The sequence below is a fragment of the Delphinus delphis genome, chromosome 2, assembly GCF_949987515.2.
Source record: "Delphinus delphis chromosome 2, mDelDel1.2, whole genome shotgun sequence".
Classification (NCBI taxonomy): domain Eukaryota; kingdom Metazoa; phylum Chordata; class Mammalia; order Artiodactyla; family Delphinidae; genus Delphinus; species Delphinus delphis.
The window spans coordinates 125359708-125375272 of NC_082684.1; the positions used below are offsets into that span (position 1 = coordinate 125359708).

At 38.2% G+C, this 15565-nt stretch overlaps 1 protein-coding gene and 1 non-coding gene across 2 annotated transcripts in view; both read left to right on the forward strand.

Annotated features, from left to right (window-relative positions):
* Positions 1–15565, forward strand: part of LOC132419776 (OTU domain-containing protein 7A) — a 392208-nt gene that overhangs the window by 158872 nt on the left and 217771 nt on the right. The window lies entirely within an intron of this gene.
* On the forward strand, positions 7661–7764 carry LOC132421263 (U6 spliceosomal RNA). Its single transcript, XR_009518549.1, has one exon. It is a non-coding gene; the product is annotated as a U6 spliceosomal RNA (small nuclear RNA).

Consider the following 15565-nt stretch of genomic DNA (forward strand, 5'->3'; position numbering starts at 1 on the left):
ATTAACACCAGGAGAACAGAGGACAGTCCATTTGTGATTCAGGTTGTGTTTGTAAATCAGGGGGTGAGGGGGTAGCCAGTTTCTCACCCAGTGGAAGGAACACCCCTTCTGAGTTCCCCCAACTGAAGATATTTAAAGAGGTCAGAGGGAGGTAAGAATTAAGTTGTATTTTGATTATATCCCCCAAGTCGTGCTCATTCAGTTTCCTGGAGTGTTTACCTGGGCAGGTAGCTAGCTCCCTAATCAGCACTGCCTGAGGCCAAGGTGCCTGAGTACAGGGCCTGTCACACCTGTGTGGCACGGGCCTCCTGTAAACCCACAAGAGCCTTCAGGGCAGGCCCCCACCTTGTGCCCTGGGGCAGAGCTGTGCTCTTTGCTGCACAGTTGCTTGCATTTGTAGGTGCTCAAGCAACCTTTGCCAAAGAAGTGGATAGAGAAACAGTAACCAGCTGCTGAGGGAGGGAGGAAAAATCCTTTCAGGCCGCTGTCCTGGTATGTGAATTCCCAGCCACTCACAACTTACCCACAGGAAGAGCCTTAAAGAATGCAAGTGGTGCATCTTAATCGGAGATGACACAAACAAAATGCATTATTTATCCTTTATTTCTAGTTACCTCAAATGTGCATTATGTTCCTGGAACCTCAGTGCAAACCATGGGATCAGCTCTCAAACTTAAAACCAGGGGCATTTTGCATGTTTGCTAGGGAGCAAAATATCTTGCTCTAAGAGGCATTAAGGAGGTAAAGCATTTCTCATTCTTGAGTTTGTTCTTTCCCCTTTTTCAAGACTCTGAAGGTTTTACAGATATCATCGTGCAATTTAGAATTTATTCCCCCTGGAGAGTCAGGTGGCTTCAAGGTGATTTATATCAAGTGAGGTTTAAAGAATTATGGAGAGTGGTGATAAGAATTAAGGTAAGGGGAACAGTACGGAAGTTCCTTTAAAAACTAAAAATAGAGCTACCATATGATCCTGCAATCCAACTCCTGGGCATATGTCCAGAGAAAACTCTAATTTTAAAAGATACATGCATAGTTCACTGCAGCACTGTTTACAATAGTCAGGACATGGAAGCAACCTAAATGTCCATTGACAGGTGAATAGATGAAGAAGATGTGGTATATATATATATATATATATATATATATACACACACACACACACACACACACACACACATACATACGTACAATGGAATTACTCAGCCATAAAAAAGAATGAAGTAATGCCATTTGCAGCAACATGGATGGACCTAGAGATTATCATACTAAGTGAAATAAGTCAGAGAAAGACAAATATCATATGATATCACTTATATGTGGAATCTAAAATATGACACAGCTGAACTTATCTATGAAACAGAAACTCACAGACATAGAAAACAAATTTATGGTTACCAAAGGGGAAAGGGGGGTGGAGGTAGGGATAAATTAGGAGGTTGGGATTAACATATACACACTACTCCATATAAAATAGGTAACCAACAAGGACCTACTGTATAGCATAGGAAACTATAGTCAATATTTTGTAATAACCTCTAAGGGAAAATAATCTAAAAAGCAGTATATATATATTGGGTGGGCCAAATTTGGTTTTTTGCAGAAGATGGCTCTAGTAGCACTTAGTTGTCTTTAACTTCATTCAAAACAATTTTGTTAGATTACATGTGACAGCTGTCATATCAGCGTGCATTTAAAAAAATCAAAATTGTTGAATTTTTGTGTAGACATTTTAATATTGAAGATGGAAGGAAAAAGCAACATTTTCAGCATATTATGCTTTATTATTTCAAGAAAGGTAAAAACACAACTGAAGTGCACAAAAAGATTTGTGCAGCATATGGAGAAGGTGCTGTGACTGATCGAACGTGTCAAAAGTGGTTTGCGAAGTTTTGTACTGGAGATTTCTCACTGGACGGTGCTCCACGGTTGGGTAGACCAGTTGATAGTGATCAAATCAAAACAATAATTGAGAACAATCAATGTTATACCACGTGGGAGATAGCCAACATACTCAAAATATCCAAATCAAATGTTGAAAATCATTTGCACCAGCTTACTTATGTGAATCGCTTTGATGTCTGGGTTCCATGTAAGTTAGGCGAAAAAAACCTTCTTGACCATATTTCCACATGCAATTCTCTACTGAAACATAATGAAAACGTTTTGGTTTTAAAACAAATTGTGATGGGCGATGAAAAGTTGACACTGTACAATAATGTGTAACGGAAGAGATCATGGGGTAAGCGAAAAGAACCACCACCAACCACACCAAAGGCTGGTCTTCATCCAAAGAAGGTGATGTTGTGTATATGGTGGGATTGGAAGGGAGTCCTCTATTATGAGCTCCTTCTGGAAAACCAAACCATTAATTCCAACAAGTACTGCTCCCAGTTAGACCAACTGAAAGCAGCACTCGACAAAAAGCATCCAGGATTAGTCAATAGAAAACCCATAATCTTCCATCAGGATAACACAAGACCACATGTTTCTTTGATGACCTGGCAAAAACTGTTACAGCTTGGCTGGGAAGTTCTGATTCATCCACCTTATTCACCAGACATTGCACCTTCGGATTTCCATTTATTTCGGTCTTTATAAAATTCTCTTAATGGAAAAAAATTTCAGTTCCCTGGACGACTGTAAAAGGCACCTGGAACAGTTTTTTGCTCAAAAAGATAAAAAGTTTGGGGAAGATGGAATAATGAGGCTGCCTGGAAAATGGGAGAAGGTAGTGGAACAAAAGGGTGACTACGTTGTTCAATAAAGTTCTCGGTGAAAATAAAAAATGTGTCTTTTATTTTTACTTAAAAAACCAAAGGCACTTTTTGGTCCACCCAATTTATATGTATATATAACTGAACTGCTGTGCTGTATACCCAATACTAACAACGATACTATACTATCAACTATAGTTGATATTGTAAATCAACTATACTTCAATAAAAAATTAAATAAATAAATAAAATAGAAAGAAAGGATTAAGGTAAGGCAAGAGAGAGAGGGAAAGAAAGGAAGGAAAACAATTTTGAGCAGGGATTTAGGACCAGGTGATGTGGTTTAAAGCACAGGGAAAAAAGTGAGATGCTGGGACCCAACATATTATAGCCAGAAGCACTGGCTGCTGCCCTGGGGAGCTGCTCCATGGGAGTGGAGGGAAAGCAATGACATCACTCTGGGCTACACCCTGATGTAGTAACTGAGAGCCTGCCGCCCACTTCACTTCCCCTTTAAGTCCAGGGCCTGCTGGATAATCTGCCTTCTTCATCCTTCACACCTTTTTAGGTTGGAATGCTTCCCATTACTGGTTTGGGAAATCAAGCTTTCATCAGCTCACAAACCAATCAGTTAACAAGGTTTAGCATAAGGCTCATTCCCTCACTGCCCTTTCTCATTCTGTTTTGGTCACAGTAACACTCCCCTCCTGTGTGTGCCCTTGACTAAACTACAATCAGAATGGGAAGAAACTCAGTGCCCCCAGACTCTGACCTAGACCTCTGTTGACTGGAAAAAAATGCACAAGCTAAAAGTTGAGAATTATGTTTTATTTGGTGAACAGAACTGAGGACTAAAGCCTGGGCGGCAGCCTCTCAGGTAGCTCTGAGCGACGTCTCGTCTCTGAAGAGGGAAGGGGGGAGCCAGGACATACAGGAGTTCTTGCAACAAAGACCAGGTGGTCAGAACATCAGAAGATTACTGTTAATTAAAGAAAACCAGACATCTCAAGTTAAGGAATTCAGCACTTTTCCGTATATGGGAAGATGCAAGAGTCTGGGCTCACTGAAATCATTCCTTTGATATGCACCTCAGCTCCCTGGGGCCAGTATCCTGTGTTTTCTCATCCTGAGTCCCCTCAGGGTGCACCATCAGGGGTGGCTGCAGTGACCGACTGCTTGATGGCGGGCATCCTGTTTCCATCCTAAGTTCCCTCAGGGCTCACCACCCCGGGGAGCCTGTAATGTGATGGCTTGACGGCTGCAACATCCTTTGTTTCCTGATATGGCAGGCAACATTTTTCCTTTCACACCTCGCTTAACCACCCCTGTTGCTGCGGTGCCCAGGGTCTCTCACCCTGCATGTGGGCTTCATTCCCTGGGACAGGCTGCTGACTTCCTTTGCACTCTGTAAACCAAGCTGGGAGTTGGTTCCATCTCTCTCAGTATTCTAAAGGGTCCCCTTTAACTCAGGATTTGATGAAGCAACCCAAAAGTCTTGTTGTGAAGAATGGAGCCACATGGTATAGAAAGGGAGGTTGAGTATGTGAAGTTTAACAGTCATAACCTCAAGGACAAATGATTGGGTTGGCCAAGAAGTTTGTTCGGGTTTTTCCTAAGATCTTATGGAAAAACCCAAATGAACTTCTTGGCCAATCCAATACTTTAAAATATAGTGAATTAATAGATAATTTGAGGCATAGTAAAGCAACAGATCAGGAGATGACTGCCATTGGAAAGATAGTTTGTGACTCAGAGTTACCTGGAGGAGGGGGCACGCCACACCACAGGGGGCCACAGGGGGAAGCATCAGGAAGTCAGAAGGCAGAGGGCGTGAGGAGAAAATGTGGGCAAGAGCCATTACTGTGGTTTCCATGGGAAGGACCAGGCCAGGCAGGGTAAGCAGGCTTAGGATTGGCTGGTCTGAATAGTTTCAGTAGGTTCGGGGCCCTAGGGGGTGTCCCTAGTTATCGGGTTCCCTGGCCCTGGGGTGATTAGGGCAGCAGGGACAGTGGCCTGGAGTGTGAAACCCCAGCAGAGTCTGTAGCTGGGGATGTGGGCTCTGAATTGGTTTGTTTGTATAGGAAGGGACTTTTTTGAGGATGGGTTCTTTACCATCTCTAGGAATTGGCCCTGGGAGAGGCCGTTTCTCCAGGATCAGCAAGGCCCCAAGTTGCCAGAGCATCAAATATAGGTAATAAAAGATGGTTCATCCACAAATGCAGCTCCTTTGCAGTGCCAGCTCATTTGGGGGTGGTGGGAGTGAAGCCAAATCCAGCCTCTGTACCCCAACACCAAATTAAATCTTGGAGACAGAGTTTTGGGTGGAGTAGAAAATAATAGCTTTATTGCTTTGCCAGGCAAAGGGGGCCACAGAGGGCTAATGCCCTCAAAACTGTGTGTCCTGACCTGGAGGGGGTAGTGAGAAGTTTTATAGTAATGGTTCAAAGAGGGCGTGATCAGCTCATGGACATTCTTCTGATTGGTTGGTGGGGAGATCAACCTTCTGGTTCCAACCAGTCTGGTGTCTATGTGCTTGTGGGCAGCATACAGTTAACTTCCGCCTGGTGGGGGTTTCAGTATCTGCAAAACAGCTCAAAGATATTGTTATGTATATCCCTTGAGGGGAAACCAGGACCCTACCCCAAGGCTGCACTATTGTTTCTGGATTGATACTCCCTTGTCTCTGCATCCCCTCCCTTCCCTGATTAGCAACTGTTTGAACCTGCCTCTTGGAACTCAGAGAAGGTCATGGAGGCTGAATGAAGCCTATTTCCTGTAATCAAGAAATGGGGGACCCAGAAAGGCTTTTGTGCCCAGGAGCCCCACAGGGTCCTGTTTGGTTTCTGGGGAAGTGCAGTACTGACCGGACATGTGGTCCCGTGATCATGGTGACCCCTCCTTCCCAAAGGAGATGGAATCTCTGAGGTGGGGTACCTCTGCCCTGCTGGCTACACCCTTCTGTACTGGAGTGTTGGCCACCCGCTGGCCCTCTCCTGTATGTCACACGTCTCCAGAGGAGCTCCTGGCAGCTTAACCCTGCCTGGCACTGCACTACCATAGGAAACTCACTTAAAAGGCATTGTGGAACCCGTGATTTGGGCACTGAGAACCTCCAAGGACAGCCTGTCCACTCCACCCAGCAGTCCTCCGGAGCAGATGCCATAACTGCAAAGATAGGCTCAAGTTCAAATTTAAGTGCTTCAAGTAGGTACGGCTGACTCTTCCTGTCCCTATTGGTGATGCCCTGGTGCAGGCAGTGCTGAAAGGTTGGTTTGAATCCCTTCCCCTCTCTGTTCAGCAACAGGGAAGGTCCCATGTCTGCACACCTTGACCTTGGTCCCTTTTGGGTGTCCCTCTCTGTGGTCTTCTCTGGATTACACCCACAAACCTCTCTGGGCACAGGGCCTGGGTGTTGCTGTTTAATCATCTTGAGCCCCATTTACATACTGGCTGCAGTAGCAGTGATGGTTCTAAACATAAAAGCCTTTATTTTACTTTTTTATTTTTTCATTAATTAGCTCTAATTGTTGGCTTTTTCAATTTAATTTTTATTTTGTATTGGAGTATAGCTGATTTCCAATGTTGTGTTAGTTTCAGGTGTATAGCAAAGTGATTCAGTTATACATATATCCATTGTTTTTTTTGGATTCTTGTCCCATATAGGTTATTACAGAATATTGAATAGAGTTCCCTGTGCTCTACAGTAGGTCCTTGTTAGTTATTTTATGTATAATAGTGTGGCTATGTTAATCCCAAACTCCTAATTTATCCCTCCCCGCCCGCCCCCTTCCCATTTGGTAACCATACATTTGTTTTCTAAGTCTGTGAGTCTGTTTCTGTTTTGTAAATAAGTTCATTTTTGTCATATTTTAGATTCCACGTGTAAGTGATATAGATATTTGTCTTTCTGTCTGACTTACTTCACTTAGTATGATAATCTCTAGGTCCATCCATGTTGCTGCAAGTGGCATTATTTCATTCTTCTTAATGGCTGAGCAATATTCCATTGTATATATGTACCACCTCTCCTTTATCCATTCATCTGTCAATGGACATTTAGGTTGCTTCCATGTCTTGGCTATTGTAAATAGTGCCACAGTGAACACTGGGGTGCGTGTATCTTTTCAAATTATGGTTTTCTCCGGATATATGCCTAGGAGTGGGATTGCTGGGTCATATGGTAGCTCTATTTTTAGTTTTTTAAGGAACCTCCATACTGTTCTCCATAGTGGCTGTACTACTTTACATTCCCACCAACAGTGTAGGAGGGTTCCCTTTTCTCCACACCCTCTCTGGCATTTATTGTTTGTAGACTTTTTGATGATGGCCATTCTGACTACTGTGAAGTGTTACCTCATTGTAGTTTTGATTTGCATTTCTCTAATAATTAGCAGTATTGAGCATCTATTCATGTGCTCTTTGGCCATCTGTTCGTCTTCTTTGGAGCCTTTCTTTATATCTAGTCTCTTCAGGGCTTTAGCCCATACTCCAACTGTAATGTTTTTCTTATAGTGTTGAATTATGAGAGTTCTTTATATATTCTAGATATGAGTCTTTTGTCAGGTATGTGGTTTACAAGTATTTTCTCCCAGTATTTTCTCTGTAGCTTGTCATTTTATCTTCTTAACATTAAGGGTCTTTCTCAGACCAAAAATGTTTAAATTTTGATGAAGTCCAATTTATTGATTTTGCTTTTGATGTTGCCAAGCCCCAGGTCCCAATGATTTTTCTCCTATGTCTTCTAAAGATTTTATAGGTTTGTTTAACATATAAATCTATGCTCCATTGACTTAATTTTTGTATAAAATGTGAGGTTGAGGGGTTTTTGCTTATTTTATTGTCTTTTTGCTGATGGATATCCAATTTGCAAACATATCCATTTTTTGAAAAGACTCTCCGTCCTCCATTGAATTACTTTTTCACCTTTATCAAAAGTCAGTTGGCCAGCACTCACTTTGGTAGCACTAAAGTTGGAGCGATTCAGAGAAAATTACCATGGGCCCTGTGCAAAGATGACATGCAAATTTGTGAAGTATTTCATATTTTTTTTAATGTTACTGAATTGTAAACTTAAAAACAGTTAAAATGGCAAATTTGGTTATCATTTTATTATTATTTCATTATTAATTTCATTTTTTCTTTTATTAGTTATTTTATTTTAATTATGGGATAAATTAGGAGTTTGGGATTAACATGTGCACACCACTACATATAAAATAGATAACCAACAAGGACCTATTGTATAGCATGGGGAACTATACTCAATATTGTGTAGAATTGGTATTAATTCTTCTTTAAATGTGTGGTAGTAACCTTTAAACTTCTTCAGGAACAAAGTGAGCCTGGAGATTTCTCTTTGGGGAGATATGAAATTACAAATGAAATTTATTTAATAGTTATAGGAATATTCAAATTATCTCCTTCATTTTGAGTAAGTTGTGGTAGCTTGTGCTTTTCAAAGAATTGGTCCATTTCATCTAAGTGACCAAGTTTATGTGTATAGAGTTGTTTTTAATATCCCCTTATTATGCTTTTGGTGTCTGAGAATCTGTAGCAATATTTCATTTCATTCTTGTTATAGGTAATTTATGTCTTCTCTTTTTTGTCAGTCTTGCTAGAGTCTTGCCAATTTTATTATTTCAAAGAACCAGCTTTTTGTTTCATTGATTTCTCTCTATTGTTGTGCTCTTTTCAATGCCATTGACTTCTACTATTATATTTATTCTTTTCTTCCTTTTGCTGGCTGTGGGTTTATTTTGTTCATATCATAAACCAAGAGCTTAGATTATTAAGTGGAGATTTTTACTCTTTTCTAATGTAAGCATTTAGTGCTGTAAATTTCCCTCTCAGCAGTGTGTTAACTGTGTCTTACGAATGTTGATATGTTGTATTTTAGTATTCTTTTAATTCATTTTTTTAAAACTACTCTTCAGACTTCCTCTTTGACCCATGGATTATTTACAAGTGTGTTGTTCAGTTTTCCAAGTGTTTGGATATTTTCCTTTTATCTTTCTATTATTGACTTCCAATTTTGATTCCATTGTGATTAGAGAACACCTTCTGTATAAGTTCAATTATTTGAATTTTAGTGGTTTCTCTAGGTGTTGCATTATGTATACATAACTTACCACAGTCTACTAGTGTTGATATTTTACCAGCTTGAATGAAATGTAGATACTTTACCACCGTTTAAGTCCCTTTACTGTCTCCTATTTATAATTATTTTAAATATTTCCTCTATATAGAACTTTGAGAAGTACATCAAGCAGTGTTATAATTTTTGCTTTAACTATCAAAAATAATTTTAAAAAGGAGAAGAAAAATTTCATATATCACTCAAACTTTTGTTTTTTCCAGTGTTTTTTTCTCTGTTCCTGATGTTCTGAGATTCCTTCTTTTATCATTTCTTCCCATTTTAAGAACTTTCTTAGCCATTCTTTTAAGGTAGGTCTGCTAGTGACAAATTCTCTTAGATTTCCTTCCTTTGATAATGCCCTAATTCTCCCTTCATTCTTGATGGATACATTTGCTGATATAGAATTCTGGGTTCACTGTTCTTTTCTTTCAGCACTTGAAAAATGTTATTCCACTTGCTTCTTGTCTTTATGGTTTCACATGAGAAATCCATTCACTTGAATTATATTCCCCTATAGGTAAGATGTCATTTCTCTTACTCTGCTTTCAAGGTTTTTTCTTTGTCTTTAATTTTCAGGAATTTGATTATTTTGTGTTTGGCATAGATTTCTTTGGATTTATAATGTTTCAGGTTTGCTTAACTTCTTAAATCTGCAGATTTATGTCTTTTGCCAAATTGGGGAAATTTTTAGACACTATTTCTTCAAATACTTTTTCACCACCAGGTTTTTTTTTTTTTTCTACTCTATCTTGTCCTGGAACTAGAGATTCACCTTGTTAAATTATTTTATTCCATTCTTACAAGCTGGGTGTGCTTGAGAGGAGCCATATTGTTCTAATCCATACCTTGTGTTGTTCTGAGACTGAAGACTTCACTCACTGACCAATACCTTGCAGCAAGTATGAGGGTCACATGTCTTCATCTGAGGTCCTGTTTCATTTGCATGCTTTCTCATTTTAAACCCTATTTCCCCATGTTAATTAGATCAAAGAAGTAAACAAAGGATTTTATAGGGATAACTATACATCCTTTATTTTTGATCAGACTTTTGCTATCACAAATGATGCTGGGGGCACAGGATGGGGAGAGCCTTTTATATACAGCTTTTTTCTGTACTAGAACTCTTTACTTTTGTAAGATAATATCTTAATAGTATCATTCAAGGGATGTGTGCATTTTAATGTTTAGCCTATGCTGGCACATCCTTTTACAATTTACACTCCCACCAGTAATGTGTGAGATGCACATCTTCAGCACCACTGGAAATTAGAGTTTTTTGTTGTTATTGTTTTGCACATCTCATCAGATTAGTAAACAAAAGTATTGTGTTTTGCTTTGCATCTCCTTGATTGCTTGTGAGGTGTGTTAGGTGGTGTCTTCTTTCATACTCTCATCAGCTGTCCCCAATCCCTCTTTTACAAGAATGGCTTTTGCCCATTATCCTCTATGACTGTTGTTCTTTTCTTCCTTCAGTTTTATTGAGATATAATTGACATACAACACTGTATAAGTTTAAGGTGTGCATCATAATGATTTGACTTATATATATTATGCAATGATTACCACAATTAATTTAGTTAACATTCAGCACCTCACACAGATAAAAATATCACCCTTGTGGTGAGAACTCTTAGGATCTACTCTCAACAACTTTCAAATATATCATACATTACAACCTCAGTAATTATTTATCTTGTAACCAAAAGTTTGTACCTTCTAACCACCTTTCCCTAATCCTCCCACCCATCACCCCCAACTCCGGAAACCACAAATCTAATCGCTTTTTCTATGAGTTTGGTTGGGTTTCTTTGTTTGTTTGTTTTTTAGATTCTACATATAAGTGAGATCATACAGTATTTGTCTTTCTCCATCTGGGTTATTTCACTTAGCATAATGCCCTCAAGGTCCTAAGGTCCTTCTGTGTTGTCCCAATTGGCAGAATTTCTTTCTTTCTTATGGCTGAATAAAATTCCATTGTATATATTGTGAGGATATGTGTGTGTGTGTGTGTGTGTGTGTGTGTGTGTGTGTGTGTATACACAACTAACAACTTCTTTGGACACTTAGTTATTTCCATGTCTTGGCTATTGTGTATAATGATGCTGTGAACATGGGGGTGCATATATCTCTTCAGCATAGTGTTTTCATTTCTTTGGGATATATTCCCAGAAGTGGAATTTCTGGGTCATATGGTAGTTCTATTTTTAATTTTTTGAGGAACATCCATACTGCTTTCCATAGTGGCTGCACCAGTTTATAATTATGATTGTTGTTCTTTATCAACTATGTAAGCTCTTTGTACATCAGGAAGTCTAATTTTTGGGCTGAGTGTTGGAAATAATCTATCTGACTCTTTTTTACTTTGTGTATATTGTATTTTTATTTTGCCCTAGGAATGCATGCCAAAGGCAACAAGTATGGAAGTATAAATTTTTAATAACGGACTTAAAATCTAACTAACGGAGAAATATACTATGTGCATAGATGGGGAAACTGTATTTGAAGACATCAGTCCTTTTGATGTTAATATATAAATGCAATATACAGTTTCAATCAGTACCTTAGAGTTTTGTTTTAGCTGAGCCCAAACCCATAAATATTGGCAAGAGATGCTTGGAAAAGAATAGTAAGAGGAGAGTTGTGTCATATCCTAAAAGTATTATGTAACTATACTAGTCCAAATAGTATAGTATTGACACAAAATGAAAAATAATAAAAATCACTGAAAGAGATGGGCAATTTTGCAAACAGATTGAAGCATAGATGTATTTTAACTCAATGGGAAAAGATGGCATATTTAATAAATATCTTGCCCTAATCAATGTTGTTGGATGAATATAGAATTGGATGCCAACAATATGCCTTATAGAGGAGTAAATTTCAGTTGGATTTTAAATCTGAATGTTGGGTAAAAAGTCACATCATACAAATAAATATTAGGAAGGCTATCCAGAAAGGCCTTCTTAAGTCAGACAGAAATCCCAGAATGATAAAAGAAATAGACTGGCAGATTTGGCTACATGATAAGCCTTTAGCATATTTTCTTTTGGTCTTTTATATCTGCACTTTTACATTCTTGAGGTGATGCTATATATGATTTTCTTGTAACTTTTTTTACTTCCTTGTTGTTTCCCCATGGCATTTAAAACTTCAAAAATTCAATTTCAGTGTCTCAATATTCTATTTTATGCATGTGCTCTCATTTATTTAGAACTTAAAGTTTTTGAACAAAAGTCACAATTCCTTGAAATTATGTTTCAAAACTAGAAAACACATTCTATAACCTCTTGAATTGAAATTTGACATAGAAGACACATGGCATCCAGGGGTGCCAACTCTTAGGATGAGGCAGTTGGGTGCCATATGCCAAACTAGATCCTGTGCTCTCACACTCCTGTGGGAAAACAATGTTTAATGAGTTGTTAGCATCATTTGTTATAAATAAGGAAGAAGATTACTAGGCCCTCTCTCTATACCGTACCTACAGATAAGTAGAAGCTGGAGTACACTATCCCAAGGACCAGGTGCTGATTACAGATATGTGGAAATTAATGTGTGAAATCAACAAGGTATCCAGGAGATTTTCCTCTGATAGTACCCTAAGAATTTTTAGGAGTTTTAAGAGGAAGAATAAAAATTTGATTCTGGGGACTTTGCTGGTGGCGCAGTGGTTAAGAATCTGCCTGCCAGTGCAGAGGACACGAGTTCCATCCCTGGTCCAGGAAGATCCCACATGCCACAGAGGAACTAAGCCCAGGTGCCACAACTACTGAGCCTGTGCTCTAGAGCCCGCGAGCTGCAACTACTGAGACCGTGTGCTGAAATTGCTGAAGCCCGCACACCTAGAGCCTGTGCTCTGCAACAAGAGAAGGCACCACAATGAGAAGCCCGTGCACTGCAACAAAGAGTAGCCCCCTGCTCGCTGCAACTAGAGAAAGCCCACACACAGCAACAAAGACCCAACGCAGCCAAAAGTAAATAAAATAAATAAATTTATTTTAAAAATTTGATTCTTCAAAATTATGGCAGTGATGTCCAAGTAACATAATATTCTGGGACAGATGACCAGAAGGAAGGAGGGCAGCTTGAAGTGGTGTTACTACAGGTGAGTGTAGGTTCCTACTTCATTTTCTCTCTGGATAGAGTTTTTGTGGGGAGATGCTAGACATCATACATCTGAATTTTTGCAGTGCACTTAGTAAAGATGTAGCATAATGTAACTAAATTAAATAAAAACACACACAAACAACAAACAAAAAACTGCACTCAGGAGATTTGGGTTCAAATCCCTAAACTGTCAACTACCTGTTGTTAATTGTGGAGAAGTCACTTTACCTCTGAGATCGAGTTTTCCATTTGTAAAATGAAGGTGTTGGATTTTAGGTTACTTCTAGGGTCCCTTCAAGCTATAACTCTCTGCTCTTGTAAATGCCTCATGGCAGTCCTATGATAATGATGGAAAAATGTAACCTTGATTTACCATTGCCATGACCAAAGAACACATTTTCTGTTAGTCATTTAGTTAAGCCTAGAAATGGGTCTTTAGTAGTTTGCTGTAAGGCCATGTTTTCCTTCCTGTCTAGCTGTTTCGTAAATGCTATGGAGCAGGGGTGGGCAAACATGCAGAGTTAGGCCAACAAGTGCAACCAAAAGGAGTTCAGATGACTTCTGATAGACCGGAGTTGTGGTGTGCTAAATCTAATCCAGTGAAATTCAATACTGATGATAATGGAACAGTAAATTTAGGTTGAAAGATAAAATCAAAGAAACAAAGAACAGCTATTTAACACAAGAGGAGATATGGGGATATATGTATATGTATAGCTGATTCACTTTGTTATGAAGCAGAAACTAACACACCATTGTAAAGCTATTATACTCTAATAAAGATGTTAAAAAAAAAACAAGTAGAGAAAAGGAAACCCTTTCACTGTTGGTGGTAATGTAAATTGGTTCAGCTTCTATGGAAAACAGTATGGAGGTTCCTCAAAAAACTAAAAATAGAACTACCATATGATCAAGCAATTGCACTCCTCGGTAAATATCCAAAGAAAATGAAAACTGTAATTTGAAAATATACTGTACATGCAGCATTGTATACAATATGCAGCATTGTATACAATATGCAGCATTGTATACAATATTGTATTGTATACAATACATTGTATTGTATTGTATTGTATACAATACAATACAATGTATTGTATTGTATACAATATATTGTATTGTATTGTATACAATATTGTATTGTATACAATATTGTATAATACAATATTGTATACAATATTGTATAATACAATATTGTATATTGTATACAGTATACAATACAATATACAATACAATATGCAGCATTGTATACAATATGCAGCATTGTATACAATATGCAAGATATGGAAGCAACTTAAGTGTCCATCAACAGATGAATGGATAAAGAAGATGCAGGGTGTATGTGTGTGTGTGTGTATATATATGTATATATATATATATATATATATATATATATATATATATATGAATATTACTCATTGTGTGTATACACACACACACACACACACACACACACACACACAATGGAATATTACTCAGCCATAAAAAAGAATGAAATTCTGCCGTTTGCAACAACTTGGATAGACCTAGAGGGATTATGCTTGGTGAAATAAGTCAGACAGAGAAAGACAAATATTCTTTGTTCTCACTTATATGTAATATAAAAATAAAACAAACAAATGAACATAACAAAACAGAAACAAATATAGAGAACAACCTAGTGTTTACCGGTGGGAGAGGGAAGGGAAGAGGAGCAAGATAAGGGTAAGGGATTAAGATATACAGGCTACTATATGTAAAATAAATAAGCAACAAGGACATATTGCATAGCATAGGGAAATACAGCCATTATTTTATAATAACTTCAAATGGAGTATAATCTATAAAAATATTGAATCACTATGTTGTACACCTGAAACTAATATAATATTGTAAATCAGCTATTCAACAAAAATAAAATAAAATAAATCCTTAAAAATTTAAAATAAAAAAATGTTTAAATAAATAAATTTTTTAAGAAGAGCAGTCTTATAACCAGTATGCCATTTCTTCATGCCAATTTCTTCATGCCAATTTCTGAAGCTACAGTAAACAGAATGGGAGAAATGGGTCCCAACTAGTCAAGGCAGTGGGCTTCTCTATCCTGTGGGCCAGATCATGTCTGAAGGGTTCTTGACCTGGGCTTCTCAATCCTGTGGGCCAGATCATGTCTGAAGGGTTCTTGACCTGAGAAAGGAAGATCTAGAAGGAAGTAATCTCCTGATACCTGGGAGATTCTGTTAGAAATAGAAAGGAAAACTACTGCATGTTCTCTTATCCATGATAAAAATCCATTGGGTGTATTTGTGTGGGTCTATTTCTGGGCTCTCTATTCTTTTCCATCAGTCTCTATGTCTCTCTCACCATGTATCTGTATGGTAAACCTTAATATTGTGTAGGTTGATTCCTCCCACTTTATTCATCTTTTTCAAAATAGTTTTAACTATTCACATTCCATTGCCTTTCCACATAAGTATTATGATAATCTTACCTATATCTAAAAACTTGCTGCATTTTGACAGGAATTGCACTAAATCTGTATAACAATCTGAAGAGTATTAGCACCTTCATATTAGTGCATTAGTATTAGCATGTTGAGTCTTCCAAGCTATGGACACATTGTGTT